This window comes from Cupressus sempervirens, chromosome 3 (assembly GCF_028749045.1).
Source record: "Cupressus sempervirens isolate cs-2001-9-10 chromosome 3, ASM2874904v1, whole genome shotgun sequence".
Classification (NCBI taxonomy): domain Eukaryota; kingdom Viridiplantae; phylum Streptophyta; class Pinopsida; order Cupressales; family Cupressaceae; genus Cupressus; species Cupressus sempervirens.
In genome coordinates, this window is record NC_143120.1 from 1,119,557,334 (window position 1) to 1,119,573,857 (window position 16,524).

The 16,524-nt window shown below is 34.2% G+C and overlaps 1 protein-coding gene across 1 annotated transcript in view; it reads left to right on the top strand.

The window, feature by feature from the left end:
* Window positions 1-16,524, top strand: part of LOC149570729 (CBL-interacting protein kinase 23-like) — a 161,953-nt gene that overhangs the window by 11,196 nt on the left and 134,233 nt on the right. The window lies entirely within an intron of this gene.

Here is a 16,524-nt window from a genome sequence, read left to right on the forward strand (position 1 = left end):
TTCAGCCTTACACATCTTCAGTATAGTTACAATTTTAAGAGCTCCAACCCTAAGGAGCAACAACTCCTATTCTTAGAGCTACAACTCTCTCCATTAAAGCACCAGCTCAAATAATTTGTGCACCAACCCGAGTTTACAGAAAAATAGATTGTTTAGAGAACAACTTACATCTCAAATCAAATCTGAAAGCACATTAAGTCAATTACACTTCTGTGATAAGACTTTTAAACTGTCTGCAATATTTCTCTGCTCAATACAACATGAAAGGAGATTTTTTTACAAACTGAATTATAAACACTGTTTCAACAAAAAATATTTCCAATGACTTAAACCGATTATGAGAATAAACACTTATATCTGAAACAACCTGTTCAATAATCTGAAACAACCGAGCAAATATGAAAAGAAATCTGTTTGTAGATTTACTTTAAACTGGATGTATTACCATGCCTCTGATGTACTAATCATTCATTTCAGTCTGAACAAAATATCTGAGATCTGTTTTGAATTAAAAAATATACCTGTTTTCTAGATATACTTACAGCCTAGCCAATTATGTGACATCCAGTCAATGTGCAGTCTCTTCTTATCACCTTATTTACGATAGCAACTATAAAGTTTACTTAGAGATTTCTTTTTGCAATGCTGAAGTATGTATATTTCCTGCAGGTACAGTCAATGCCAATGAAGAATACAAGTGCTGCACAATATATATATAAACTAAATGCAAATGATATAAATATTTCTTCAATATCGACGTTTGTATTTCCTTCTATTTGCACACATTAATCAATTTCTATGTTGCAATGTCGGGCGGCATATACTATGTATACAATTCTGGACAGGTACATGGGTGAATGGGCATGTCTCCAAATGGAGACATGACCATTCACCCATGTACCCGATTGGTGGAATGGTCACACCCAATGTGATTAGTCATAACAAAACTAATGCCATTAAGACTTTAGCTAAGTCTATTGCAATCGGTAACAATCAGTATAAATACGATTGTTTATTGAATTCAATTGTGAGATATTACTTCAATAATAATATGCATCAGCAGTTCTGAATGCTGCGATCTCCATAATAAAATTCAGATTATATTCATGTACATATACATATTGGTATTCAGCATATCGACATGTATATATACGAGTATAGTCTCATGTGATCAGTGCAATGTTCTGAACCAAAGTTATTTGTTTCAATACTCCCTCTTAGTGAGGGAAGGCAAAGTGCATGTGAATTTTTCTTATTATAAGAAGTAATATCCTCAAGATATATATAAGAAAATCAAGTCTCATGATATTTTTTTCAGTTATGGTGTGTATATAGATATCAAGTCACATGATATACACCATACCAGGTCATGGTACATCTATAGATATTAAGTCACATAATATCTACCATATTGATCTTCAACAGATATCAAGTCACATGATATCCATCAACATGCTCTTTTAACTAACATGATCTTTCCTTGAATATCAAGTCTCATGATATTCATCATGATAGTAATCTAATAATAATAAAGTTGTCACCTTATATTATTAGAATCAATATTCCATTATAAAAGATTATCTCCTTAAATAATGAACATAGGGTAGGCCCATGAGTCATAGAGGCACACATATGACAAAAGAGTTTACATTTTAAAAATCTTTATATTTAATACAAATTTTATAAAGTTGAGACTCAATCTCATAAACTTACATTTCAATCAAGCCAAGTTTCTTTCTGAAATGATCAACTTTCACTTTAGGAAGAGCCTTGGTGAGAATGTCAGCAATTTGATCACCTGTATTAATATATTCTAATTGAATAGCTCTTCATTCCACCATGTCTCTTACATAGTGCTAAGGAATCTCTATATGCTTGGATCTATCATAAAATACCAGATTCATAGATAACTTGATACAACTTTCATTATCACAATGAATCATGGTAGGTTTCAAAGGTTCACCAAACAAGTTTGAAAGCAACTTCCGAAGCCACACTACTTCTCAAGCTCCCATAGCTGCTGCAATATACTTTGCTTCAGTAGAACTTTGAGCAACAGAAGCTTGCTTTTGCATATCCAAGAGATTATGGTTGATCCTAAACTGAAGCAGCATCCTGATGTGCTTTTCCGGTCTTTTACACTTCCGGCCCAATCATAATCAGTATATCCATGTAAATCCAAGCTGCTATTCTCATATTTAAGTTCATACCCAATAGTACTTTGAAGATACCTCAATATGTGCTTCAAAGCAACAAGATGAATCTCACGAGATTCACACATGAACTGACTTAATACATTCACTGCATAGCAAATATCAGGTCGAGTATTTACAAGATACATCAAGTAACCAATTATCTGTCTGTATAAGGTGGGATCAACTAGTCTGGAATCAACACTTGCTTCCTTTAGCTTGTGAAGGTTGGTTTCCATAGGTTGACAGTCCCACATTTCAAATCTTTTTAAAATATCAATAGTGTACTTCTTTTGATGTAGAAAGATATTACTAGACTTCTGACGTACTTGCAAACCAAGAAATTAATGGAGAATTCCTAAATCCTTCATTTCAAATTCAGAAGCAAAATCTTTCTTACATTGAATAATAAGATGTTCTTCCCCTGTAATCAGAAGATCATCAGCATAAAGAATTAGAATTAACATATCACCTTTAGTTACTTTGAAGTAGAGATTTGGATCAGCCATGTTCTTGGTGAATCCAAGACTTAAAAGGTATTTGTCAATCCTTTCATACTAGGCCCGGGGAGCCTGTTTAAGTCCATATAGAGCCTTCTTCATTTTACAAACATAAGAAGCAACATCATGTGTTACAAATCCTTCAAGCTGTTTCAGGTATATTTCTTCCTCTATCTTTCTATTAAGAAAAGCAGTTTTTACATCCATTTGATGGATTTTCCAACCTTTGGCTACTGCAATGGCTATTACATCTCTAATAGAAGTGTACCTGACAACTAGTGCAAAAGTTTTTTCAAAATCAATTCCTTCCTTTTGAGAAAAACCTCTAGCCACAAAACGAGCTTTATGTTTTTCAATGCTGCCATCTGCAGCATACTTAACTTTGAAGAGCCATTTTGAAGACACAACATATTTTTCCTTAGGTCTCAGAACTATATCACAAACATCATTTTTTAGTATAGACTGGTATTCTTCCACCATGGCATCTTTCCATGCTTGATGTTTAAGTGCTTCAGAAGTGCTAAAAGGTTCAAAATTTAAGTTCTCACATACAAATGTATTATATGTCAATTTTCTAAGTCTCTTGCTTTCTCGGAAGGTTCCTAAAGGGGCTGCGAATCCATCTCCTTCCTATATTATTTTCCTTACCCAAAGTGGCCTTTTAGAGTGATCAAAACTCTCTTCTTGAGTCTTTGTAAGGATTTTAGTTTTAATTGAAGTTTCTTCAGGAAACTCCCCCTGAATCTTAGGAGCAGGAGTCTCTTTTGGAGATACATCAAATGTATCTAGTTCATCAGAGGTTTTGGCTCTTCTGAAAGCAATGTCTTCCTCAAGGATGACATCTCTGCTTAGTTCTATTTGTTTTTGTGCAGGAATGTAGACTCTGTATCTTTTTACTGTTTCACTAAAACCAATGAGAATACTCTTTCTTCCAGAAGGTTCTAACTTAGTCCTCTTCTCCTTAGGTACATGAACATATACAAGATATCCAAATATCCTTAGGTGACTGATGTCAGGTTTCTTTCCAGAAAATGCTTTTTCAGGAGTCTTACTGTCCAAATGTGAGTGAGGACATCTATTCTGAATATAGATTGTTGTGTTGGATGCTTCAACCCAGAAGGACATGCTCAAGTTTTGATAAAAAAATCATGGCCTAAGCAACTTCTACAATAGTTCTGTTCTTCCTTTCAACAACCCCATTTTGTTGAGGATTGTAAGGGACTATGAACTCCCTCTTAATCCTAGTGAATTTGCAGAACTCTTTAAATATTTCAGTACTCCTTCCCATTATCTGTTCTCAGAATTTTAATGTTCTTACCAAAGGAGTTCTCAGTGATAGTTTTGAATTCTTTAAATTTAGAGAGAATCTGTTCAGATTCTCTGCATTTAAGGAAGTATATCCATGTCTTCCTTGGAAAATCATCAACAAATATCAAATAGTACAAGAATCCTCCTATAGATGGTATAGACATGGGTCCACATAGATTAGAATGTACTAGTTCCAACACTTATTTAGTTTTGCTCAAACTATGAGGAAATGGCCTTTTAGTGTTTTTTCCTAAGGCACAACCTTTGCACGATTCATTGTGAATATGTTTCAACTTGGGCATTCCAGTTACTACCTCCTCCATTGATGTTAGGACACAAAAGTTGATATGACCTAGTCTTCTATGCTATATTTCATTTGAATCAAAGGTCTCATGTACAAGTGCAAGGTTTGTCTTAGCACATAGCTCATATAAGCATCCTTGTCATACTCCTATTGTTAGAGCCTTCTTAATGGTTGAATTTTTAGGCCATGCTAGTACTTTCCCTTCCATGAATGCAATTTTATAACCATCATCTTCAAGAATGGATATAGATATTAAATTCCTCTCAATACCTAGTACATAGAGAACTCCAGAAAGTTGAATAGAATTTCTAGATTTCAATTTTATGGTGTAGGTCCCAATTCTTTTTACAGAGTGTGCAAAGTCATCACCAATTGTAACTTCTTCATTTGTTTCAATTTTCATGCTTTCTAGGTTATCCTGATATCCGGTGATGTGTCTAGAAGATCTGCTGTCAACTATCCATGTATTCCTTTTTGTTGATATTTGGCTGGATAATGCAGAATAGAAAGCATATTTCTCATGTTCATTTCCTTCATTTGACTTCTTAGACTTTGCAAAAGATACTTGAAGTTTAGATCTATTGAGACAATTTATTGCATAATGTCCATATAGATCACATTTGAAGCATTGGATTTTGGACAAGTCTTTCTTCTGTTTGGATTGTCCTTTTCCATGAAAATTTCTTTTCCTTTTGTTGTTTTTCTTCTTTCCTTTCTTATGAGCATTTGTGTTAAGAACTTGAACATCTTCATCTAGGGTTTTGTGTTTTCCCTTAATCATTAATCTCGATTCTTCTTGAAGACAATCTGATCTTAAATGATCCAATTTAGGGATTTTAGACCTAGCACTTATACCTTGTACAAAGGATTCCCATGAGTTTGAAAGTCCTCCTAATGCTATTAAGGATAACTCTTGATTTTCAATCTTATAACCAATTGCAGATAATTGATCTCTTAACTTTGTGATTCTCATAGAGAAAGCATTTATAGTTTCTCCTTTAATCATGCTTACACTATTCATCTGCCTTTTAAGAGGAAGTTTTCTGCCAGCATTATTGATTATAAATGCATTTTCAAGAGCTCAAAACGTACGATATGTTGTAGTATGTTTTGCCGTAATAGGTACTATGTGGTCTCAAACAGCATATACAATTATCTTCATTGCCTTTTCATTTTTTTTGGTCCATTCTAATTTCTCAGGATCATTTTTAGGTTCCTCTTTGTCCTCTTTTACAAATGATTCCAATTGGTTTTCTTTTAACAACATCATTACTCACAGTTTCTAGGATTCGAACTTATCAGCACTTTCAAGGTGATGTTTGAATTTCATTGTGTTTGTCATTTTGTAGGGAAAGATGATTGTTTGTCCTAAAGTAAAAATCTGACTCAATAAACTTAGTGTGATCTTTCTTTAGCCAAGCTCTGATACCATGTAAAGTTTACTTACAGATTTCTTTTTGCAATGCTGAAGTATGTATATTTCTTGCAGGTACGGTCAATGCCAATGAAGAATACAAGTGCTACACAGTATATATGTAAACTAAATGCAAATGATATAAATATTTCTTCAAGATCAACGTCTATATTGCCTTCGATCTGCACACATTAATCAATTTCTATGTTGCAATATTAGGCGGCATATACTATGTATACAATTCTAGACGGGTACATGGGTGAATGGGCATGTCTCCAAATGGAGACATGACCATTCACCGAGATACCCGATCGGTGGAATGGTCACACCTGATGTGATTAGTCATAACAAAACTAATGCCATCAAGACTTTAACTAAGTCAATTGCAATCGGTAACAATCAGTATAAATATGATTGTTTACTGAATTCAATTATGAGATATTACTTCGATAATAATATGCATCAGCAGTTCTGAATGCTGCGATCTCCATAATGAAATTCAGATTATATTGATGTACATATACATATTGGTATTCAGCATATTGACATGTATATATACATGGGTATAATCTCATGTGATCAGTGCAATTTTCTAAACCAAAGCTATTTGTTTCAACAACAACTCTTTACAAATCTTCAGCATGCCTCAAAAATATATCTACAACACTTGAACTGCACTATCCATCCATCTCACATCTCTTAGAAAACTTATATATACACACTCAGGTTTGTAAGATTTTCCTAATCATTTTTATTTCAGAAATCACTCATATCTCCAATCTTCTCTCACACAAAAAGGTCATTGGAATCCATCTTAAATAGAAATGAATTGTTAGAATTGGTTTCGACTTTCACAACTGCCTGGTATGCAAACAGTTTCTAGTTTATATAAACAAACTCTTAAACATTGCCTTTAAATTATCAGGAGCTGCTAGGCATGATGCTAGCCCAATAACATATACAATATATAATTAAAAGCCTTTTTAAACTAGACATCACCATCCAACACCTAAGACAACTTTGACGTGGCTTGTCGACAAGAAGAAATTGGAACCTGCCTAGTTACTTGCCAGCCCGATGCATAATCACCTATTATACATTAGAATTTGTCTTCTAGTTATAGAACTAAACTGACAAACAACCACCTCCCAATAAGCACCATTTTTATTAATAATTAATCAATCTTTCATTTATGCATAAGAAAAACTTCGAACCACTCTTAGAATATATGACTTTGCATATTAAACTCGTTCCATCATACAAAGTTAAACTAGCACTTGCACCAAAAGGAGGTGCGATGGTTAGCCGATCTAAGATATACGTATTACATATTATGTTGGGAGAATTAGAAGTAGAATTTTAGTTCTAATTGTACTCGAATTCTCATATAATCCACTTTAGCTTGAATCATGCTATTAACCCTAACACTGTAATAATTTAATATTAAGACTATCTCTATCCTTAATTCTAATCTCAGGAACACCAATGCTAATCTTTGTTTTACCCTCTTCACCTTCTCCTCTTTCTAATTTTTATTCTTTTCCTCTCTTTCTTCTTCTTCTTCTCCTTCTCCTTTTTCTTCTCAAAGTCTCCTCCTCCTCCCCCTCCTTAAGCTCCTTCCCCTTTTTTTCTTCTCTCCTCGGACCTTTTCTTCTCCTCCTTTTTTGTCTCTCCTCATGCATGCACACATTCATCACCCTACTACTTTCTTCTCACATATTGTTCCCTTCTATTAAATTCATATTACTATTTATCAATTTAAGAATTTGTATCTTTCTTCATCCATATTTCTCCTTTATATTTCCCTATTTATCTCCATAGATCTCTTTCTGCTTTTAGTTTTACTTCTCAATCTATCTCTACCAGTATAGCTTTTCTTTCCCATCCTCAAAACCTACGTTCATCTCTATCTCCCACCTCTATATATAGACACATATTCGTCTATCTATCTATCCATCTCTCTCCATTACCCCCTTTATATACCTTTAAATCTCTATATCTTCATACTTATTCCTCCATCTCCATCTTCATCTCCATAGATATCACTTTTTTTCCTCTCTCTCTCTCTCTCTCTCTCTCTCTCTCTCTCTCTCTCTCTCCATCATTCTTTTAATTTTAATATGCATTAATTTGAGTTGTAGTGTGTAAGAAAGAAAATTATAAAATTAAATTGATTATGATAATTCCTAATTATTATTTTGCCTTTTATACAAATAAAATAAATTCCAATATTTTTATTAAAACATAAAATGATTGCGAACTTTTTTGTTTTGTATTTTAACACTCAAAAGAAAATTAAATTGGAAAATATTCTTAGTTTTATGAAATTTTTAATTTTATATACCAATTAGAATTTAGTTATTCCATAGTAAATAAAATTTTAATAATAAAAAATTAGATTGATATTTATATAAGTTTTGCCCGCCTCCTCCCGATTTATGATATATGCAATTTCCTTCTTCGCCAATTTGCTTATCCTCAGAGCTAATCCGATAGAATAAGAGTGCAATCTTGTCTGCTTCACTATAGCCTTAAGCCTATTCTGAATGCCGACCCGCTCAGAGACAGTGTTCAAATTATTGAAATTGTTTAAAATGATTCAATTAAATATAGAATAGACATCTATTGGATACATAAGTACCCTACTGTACGCAGAAACTAATAATAAAGAAATTTTATATTATATCTGCACATTTTGAGCTTTTTAGTAGTTTATCTAATTGAACTTTAAAGTTGATGTTAAAATTGCACTGCTCAATTCCCTTACATATTCCAAATGCAAGATTTTGAATAAACTGATTGTAAAAAGATCCGAACAAAGCCAAATAGTTCCTGACCAAAGCTCAGAAATAGAAAATAATGACTAGGAGAGGCTTCAGAAAAATGAGGTATAGAATGATGCCATTCATTCCACCAACAAATACGATTTTGCTGATTCAGAGCTGAAGAAAATGGAATGCAGTCGATTGACAATAAAAAGTAGAGAGAATGAATCTTAAGGTGATTCTGATGATTCAGAAGTCTGCTCGCAATGACACATCTGCTGTTGGTGATGATTCCCTTTCTTATAGTTCAAGATTTAATCAATGAATTCAAAAAGGAAACTAAAGTGACGTGTAAGAAACAATGTAGGTATTCTGATTGTCAAGGTACTTGGACCTGGAGCTTGTGGGACTCGAACCTAGACTTGCTGTTGACAGAAGGATACTTATTGAGATTCAAACACAAGTTAAATTTTCTACAAGGCTGCCCATTAAAAGAACATCGCACATGTGAAGTGGCTCTATTTGCGTTGTTGCACATGGATACGGATAAGAAGCTGCACGACTTTTAAGGTAGTGGAATAAAAAATGCATGCCAATGTCAGAAGGGGGGTGATCACGAAAGAAGATTTCATTTCACCTTTTTCAGAGCCAATTAAAAAAACCAGCGACAGACATTGAATTCTAGTGGGTATCTTCACACTAAAAAATCCTATCGGCTAATTAAACTTATTTGCGCCAAGAGTATGCATATTCTAAACAGCCCTATACAGATTGTGATATTGCTATCAGGATTTAACTGTGTAATTTTGAGTCAAACTCATTGACCCATGTTTCATGAGTAGTGATTCAACATGAATCCATCTCTCATGAGAATAAATGGAACACTTAGCACTCATTGGATCTAGGTGATGCTCATAGAGATCCCAATACTACTCTAGCCTAAGCATGCTTAACTATGGAGTTTCCTCCATAGTTAAACCCAAAGCTTGCAACCCCATTAGCAAAACCTTCACCACGTGTTGTGCTTATGAACCATTCATTAGAAAGCCTCTTAAGCTCATCAATTGATAAGTAGGAGATAATTTCCACTGCAAGTTAAATTGTGATATTGCTATCAAGATTTAACTTTGTAATTTTGAGTCAAACTCATTGACCCATGTTTCATGAGTAGTGATTCAACATGAATCCATCTCTCATGAGAATAAATGGAACACTTAGCACTCATTGGATCTAGGTGATGCTCATAGTGGTGAAACACCGGGACTTCCCGGGAGGTCACCCATCCTAGTACTACTCCAGCTTGAGTGCGCTTAACTACGGAGTTTCCTCCATAGTTAAACCCAAAGCTTGCAACCCCAGTATTCTCATGAGAGATGGATTCATGTTGAATCACTACTCATGAAACATGGGTCAATGAGTTTGACTCAAAATTACACAGTTAAATCCTGATAGCAATATCACAATTTGACTTCCTGTGGAAATTATCTCCTACTTATCAATTGATGAGCTTAAGGGGCTTTCTAATGAATGGTTCATAAGGCACAACATTGGGTGAAGGTTTTGCAAATGGGGTTGCAAGCTTTGGGTTTAACTATGGAGGAGACTCCATAGTTAAGTGCGCTCAGGTTGGAGTAGTACTCGGATGGGTGACCTCATGGGAGGTCTTGGTGCTTCACCTCTATGAGCATCACCTAGATCCAATGAGTGCTAATTGTTCCATTTATTCTCATGAGAGATGGATTCATGTTGAGTCACTACTCATGAAACATGGGTCAATGAGTTTGACTCAAAATTACACAGTTAAATCCTGATAGCAATATCACAATTTGACTTGCTGTAGAAATTGTCTCTTACTTATCAGCCCTCTACAGAGTTTATTCTCTGTTCAACAATACGAACAGACCTGCAACTTGGGCTGGATCATTAATTACCATATTTCAATCAAGAACGAACCCCTGTATGAACACTGCAAGTATATTATGCATCAGAGTTTGCTGAAGACGTCAAACTGCAGAATAACACTTTGAACAAACAAAATTTATTAGATATCAGATGTAACTGCCGTGCAATGTCCTTGTGCATATATTTTTAAATTGTAGTCCGTAAAATACTATCTTCTGAACTTGAATCAAAATAATCCACAGCCTCTAGTCATGTCAATAAAAAGATCTCCAAACGAAGAGACAACATGTATGCTTTCAAACTCATAGCACAGAATTTAAATTGTTTTACTGAGGTTCATTTTTCAAATTCATATTAGCAGATTTCCTGTCGCTCCTAAACAGACACACATTACAGTTTTTGACATCAATGACACATGCTGTAAAGTTTCTGCTAATTCTTTGTTCTTTGGATCAGACTTTTAGTTTAGTCTTGAATTGCTGAGAATGGTCTTCTAAATATTATGAATATTCGGATTGTTTGAGGAAGTTAACACTTATCTTAAATGCAGATCCAATACTCTATAATCGATCTTGATTGAATTAGAATATCTCTGATTTAGAATTCGCTGGATGTAAAATGCTTAGAGGAGCAGACTGCTGTAACTGTGTGTCCTATAACTGCATTTACAACCTGCATAAATATCTTGACTAAAGGGCATGTCCCTCAAAGGGATATGTCCCTTTCTTAAGTCGGTCCATATGTCCTTTCCAGAAGGTTTGAGTAAAACATTAATCACTAACTAACACAAGTGTGTTAGATTAGTGTTTGAATATTAAATACCCTTCTAGGAAGTCACCGCCTCACAAGAGGAATATAGGAAAATATATAATGCCATACTTAAAATATTTCTGATGTGAAGATCAATTGCTGTCTGCACTTCAGACTTGTAGATTTTTAGGTTATATACTTAACACTCCCTCTTAACTTGATAATCATATAGAGAGATATCATATCTAGCAACATCAATACAGATGAATAAGCAAGAATTAATACTCTATATTTGTCTGTATCTTCTTAGAATGAAGTATCATAGAACACATGATACAAAGTCATATTACTAAATCTGTGATATGACAAATTACTGCTGCTAGTGATAATATACAAGCTAAATCTGAAGAGTAATTTAATTTTTCCATTTATCCAAGTTGTAACTCATAGAAATTGGTATTTCTATATCACAACAAGATCCTGAGTTTAGGATCTACCAGAATACAAGATAAACCTGGAGAATATTAAAATTCTTCCTTTATCCAATTTGTGACCCATGAACATAGCAATGTCAACATCACAGAGTGATCTTAAACTCATCTAGATCTTACAATAGAACTCTACTATTTAGCACATTATCTAAGAGATCGTCACCTCTTAAAATAATGAATACAAATGAATACAAATGGTGGAGCCTATAACAGTCAATAGCTTGACAAAATAAAATTATTTTATTAATAATCAAGAGAGTACAAATGGATTACAACTCAACCATACCAAGTCTCCTCCTGAAGTGTTCTATCTTCACTCTAGATAGAGGTTTGGTGAGTATGTCTGCTGTTTGATTTGCAGTGTAAATGTATTCCAATTTTATAGAATTTCTGTTTACCATATCTCTTACATAGTGGTAGGGAATTTCAATATGCTTGGACCTTTCATGGAAAACTGGATTCACTGAGAGCTTGATGGAACTCTGATTATCACAATGAATAATCATGGGATTCATAGCTTGCCCAAATAACCCCACAAGTAACTTGCTCAACCATACTACTTCTTGGGAGGCCATCGCTGCTGCAATGTATTCGGCTTCTGTGGAACTCTGTGCTATTGAAGACTGTTTTCTACATATCCAAGATATCATTGCTGATCCCAAACTGAAACAACATCCTGAAGTACTTTTCTTGTTTTTAACACTTTTACCCCAATCTGAATTAGTGAATCCATGTGAGTCTAAAGCAATTTTCTCATAATTGATTCCAAGATTAAGAGTGCCTTGTAAGTATCTCATAATGTGTTTAACTGCGACTAGGTGAATCTCCTTCGGTTCACACATAAACTGACTTAAGACATTAACTATATAGCAAATATCTGGTCTTGTATTTACTAAGTACATAAGAGACCCAATCATCTGTCTGTAGAGAGTAGAATCTATGGATGGTGATTTTGCAGTTGCTTCCTTAAGTTTATTTTGATTAGTCTCCATAGGAAAAGAGATAGGTTTGCAATTCCACATTCCAAATTTCTTTAAAATATCTAATGTATACTTCCCTTGATTTAGTATGATACTGTTAGAATTCTGCCATACTTTCAGTCCTAGGAAGTAATAAAGGAGTCCCAAATCTTTCATCACAAATTCTCTAGTTAGATCTTTCTTGCACTGATCTATGAGATGATCATCACCTGTTATTAGTAGATCATCAGCATACAATATCATAATTACCATATTATCTTTATCTCTTTTATAATATAAATTTGGATCAGCTTCATTCTTGGAGAATCCTAAGCTGGTGAGATACTTATCAACTCTTTCGTACCAGGCCCTAGGAGCCTGTTTAAGCCCATAGAGAGCTTTCTTGAGCCTACAAACAAAAGCGTTAGGATCATGAGTTTCAAATCCTTCAGGTTGCTCCAGATATACTTCTTCTGAAATCTTTCCATTTAGGAATGCTGTTTTCACATCCATTTGATGTACCTTCCATCCCTTTGATGCAACAATTGCTAAGATTGCTCTTACGAACGTATATTTGGCAACAGGAGCAAAGGTTTCTTCATAATCAATCCCTTCTTTTTGAGAAAATCCTCTGGCTACAAATATGGCTTTATACTTTTCAATACTACCGTCAACGGCATGCTTTATTTTAAATATCCACTTGGAAGAAACAACAGATTTTCCTTTAGGTCTTGGAACAATTTCTCAAACATCATTTTTCATGATAGATTGGTATTCTTCTGTCATAGCTTCTTTCCAAGCTGTATGTTTAATAGCATCAGAGGGATTGGTTGGTTCTGTTTTGGATAAATCACTTATGTTAGCTGTATAACTAGAGAATCTTTTAGGTCTTTTGCTTTCTTTGACTGTTCCAGAGGGTGCAGCAAAATCTTGAGCTGCTTCAATTGTTTTAATGGCCCAAAGTGGTCTTTTCTTTGAATTTTCTTCAAGGTTCATATTTTGAATTTCATCTTCGATTTCTTCTAAGTTCTCCCTTTGGGACCCAGATTCACTATTTCTTTCAGAACTAGATAAAGGAGAAGGTTCAACAGAACTTATGGCTCTTTTGAATGCAAGATCTTCTTCAAAGATTACATCTCTGCTAAGTTCAATAGTTTTCTATCCAGGTATGAAAATCCTATATGCTTTAGAAGTTTCACTATACCCTACAAAAATACCTTTCCTCCCAGAGGGTTCTAACTTGGTTCTCTTTTCTTTTGGAACATGGATATATATAGGACATCAAAAAAATTTAAGATGACTTATATTGGATTTTACTTTAGTAAATACTTCTTCAGGGGTTTTATCTTGAAGATAGGAGTGGGCTTTTGTTTTGAATATATACAATAGTACAAGAGGCTTCTGTCCAAAGATAATACTCTAGGTTTTGGTAAAAAATCATAGCCCTAGCAGTTTCTATAATTGTCCTATTCTTTCTTTCTGCTACCCTATTTTGCTCTGGGTTATAAGGAACAATGTACTCCCTCTTAATCCTTGATTCTTTACAGAACCTTTTAAACAAGTCTGAGGTATATCCTCCTCTGTTATTAGTTCTAAGGGTTTTAATTTTATGTCCTGAAAGATTTTCAATTAATGCTTTGAATTCTTTAAATCTTTGTAGGATTTCTTCTGATTCCTTGCATTTAAAAAAGTAAATCCATGTTTTCCTAGAGAAGTCATCTATGAACAAGATATAATACCATAATCCTCCAAGAGAAGGAACAAACATAGGTTTACATAAATCTGAATGAATTAATTCTAGTATATTATTTGTTTTCCTAGTACTATGATAAAAGGGACTTTTGGTGCTTTTACCCAAAGCACACCCTTTGCAAATACTAGGGTGGTTTTTATTTAATTTGGGTAATCCAGTAACCATCTTTTTCATAGTTGATAAAGTTTTAAAATTTAGATGCCCTAATCTTCTGTGCCATATTTCATTTGAATCTTCAGCTTCATGAACTAGGGCTTGAATGGATCGACTAGATACAATATTCTTGATGGAAGAGTACTTAGTCCAAGTTAATACTTTGCCATCCCTGAATGCAATTTTGTGTCCATCATCTTCAAGTGCTGTAATTGAGATTAGGTTTCTTTTAACCCCTGGTACATAGAGTACACCTTTAAGAAGAAGAGTATTTCCTGATTTTAGTTTCAAAGTGCAATTTCCAATTCCTTCAACGGAGTGTGTTGAGTTATCACCAATGGTAACTTCACCGTTAACTTTCTCTGATAAAGAATCTAGAGTTTCTTTGTATCCCGTTATATGTCTAGAAGATCCACTATCAATTACCCATGCTTTACTTGAAATTTCATTTGATAGTGATGAGTACAATACTTGATTCTCAGGATCATAGGCAGCTTCTTCTCTAGTAACATTAGTACAGTTTGCTTGTTGTTTAGAATTCTCAGGACAATTAGATTTGTAGTGTCCAAATTTTTCACATTTGAAACATTTTATTGTAGATAAATCTTTGTTGGGCTTTCCATTCTTTTGATTTCCCTTTTTCTTCTTGAAATGTTTCTTCTTACCCTTGTAGGAGTTTGTATTAAGAACGTGAAGTTCTTCATCTTCTACTTTTGGTTTCCCTCCTTTCTTTAGTTTTCTGGATTCCTCTTGTAGACAATCATTCTTGAGTTTGTTAAAGTCCGGAAGCTGATCTCTGGCACTTATTCCTTGTGCAAATGCCTCCCATGAATCTGGCAATCCATCTATAGCCATAAGTGTTAATTCTGTGTCACTAATGATGGTTCCTATGCTTGATAGTTCATCTCTAAAACTGGCAACTCTTAGGAAATAAGAATTTATTGATTCTCCTTTCTTTATTTGAATGTGATTTAGTTGCCTTTTTAATGCAAGAACCCTGGTTGCATTGTTTACTTCATATGCATTCATCATATCAAAGGCAGTTTGATGTTTTGTAAGCATAGGTACAATATCGTTTTTAACTCCATCCAAGATGATTTGAATAGCTTTTCTATTTCCTTTGCTCCATATAGATTTGGGAGGTTCAACTGCGGGTTGTTTGGATGCTCCATCAACGAATTGTTTAACATTGTTCTCTTCAAGAATCATCAAGATTCTGAATTTCTAGGCTTCAAAGTGTTCTTTCCCATCAAACCTGTCCTCGGGTTTGATTGTGTATGCCATTGAAGATAGGAGAAAGCTACTAAATGTGTATGAAGTCTGATAACTGAATTTTGCAGAGCCCTAGATCTAATAACTAGGTTCTGATACCATGTAAAGTTTCTACTAATTCTTTGTTCTTTGGATCAGACTTTTAGTTTAGTCTTGAATTGCTGAGAATGGTCTTCTAAATATTATGAATATTCAGATTGTTTGAGGAAGTTAACACTTGTCTTAAACATAGATCCAATACTCTATAATTGATCTTGATTGAATTAGAATATCTCTGATTTAGAATTCGCTGGATGTAAAATGCTTAGAGGAGCAGACTGCTGTAACTGTGTGTCCTATAACTGCATTTACAACCTACATAAATATCTTGACTAAAGGACATGTCCCTCAAAGGGACATGTCCCTTTCCTAAGTCGGCCCATATGTCCTTTCCAGAAATCGGCGATTTCAGAGTAAAACATTAACCACTAACACTCACAAGTGTGTTAGATTAGTGTTTGAATAGTAAATACCCTTCTAGGAAGTTTCCGCCTCACAAGAGGAATATAGGAAAATATATAATGCCATACTTAAGATATTTATGATGTGAAGATCAAGTGCGGTCTGCACTTCAGACCTGTAGATTTTCAGGTTATATACTTAACACATGCTAACAAAGTGCCCTTTCTTAACCTAATTGCTGTTTCTTCAATCTAATCAATGCTTCTGATAAGGCATGTGTCCCTTTGGATGGATCACTTTGCAGCTGCTTGATTGACCTA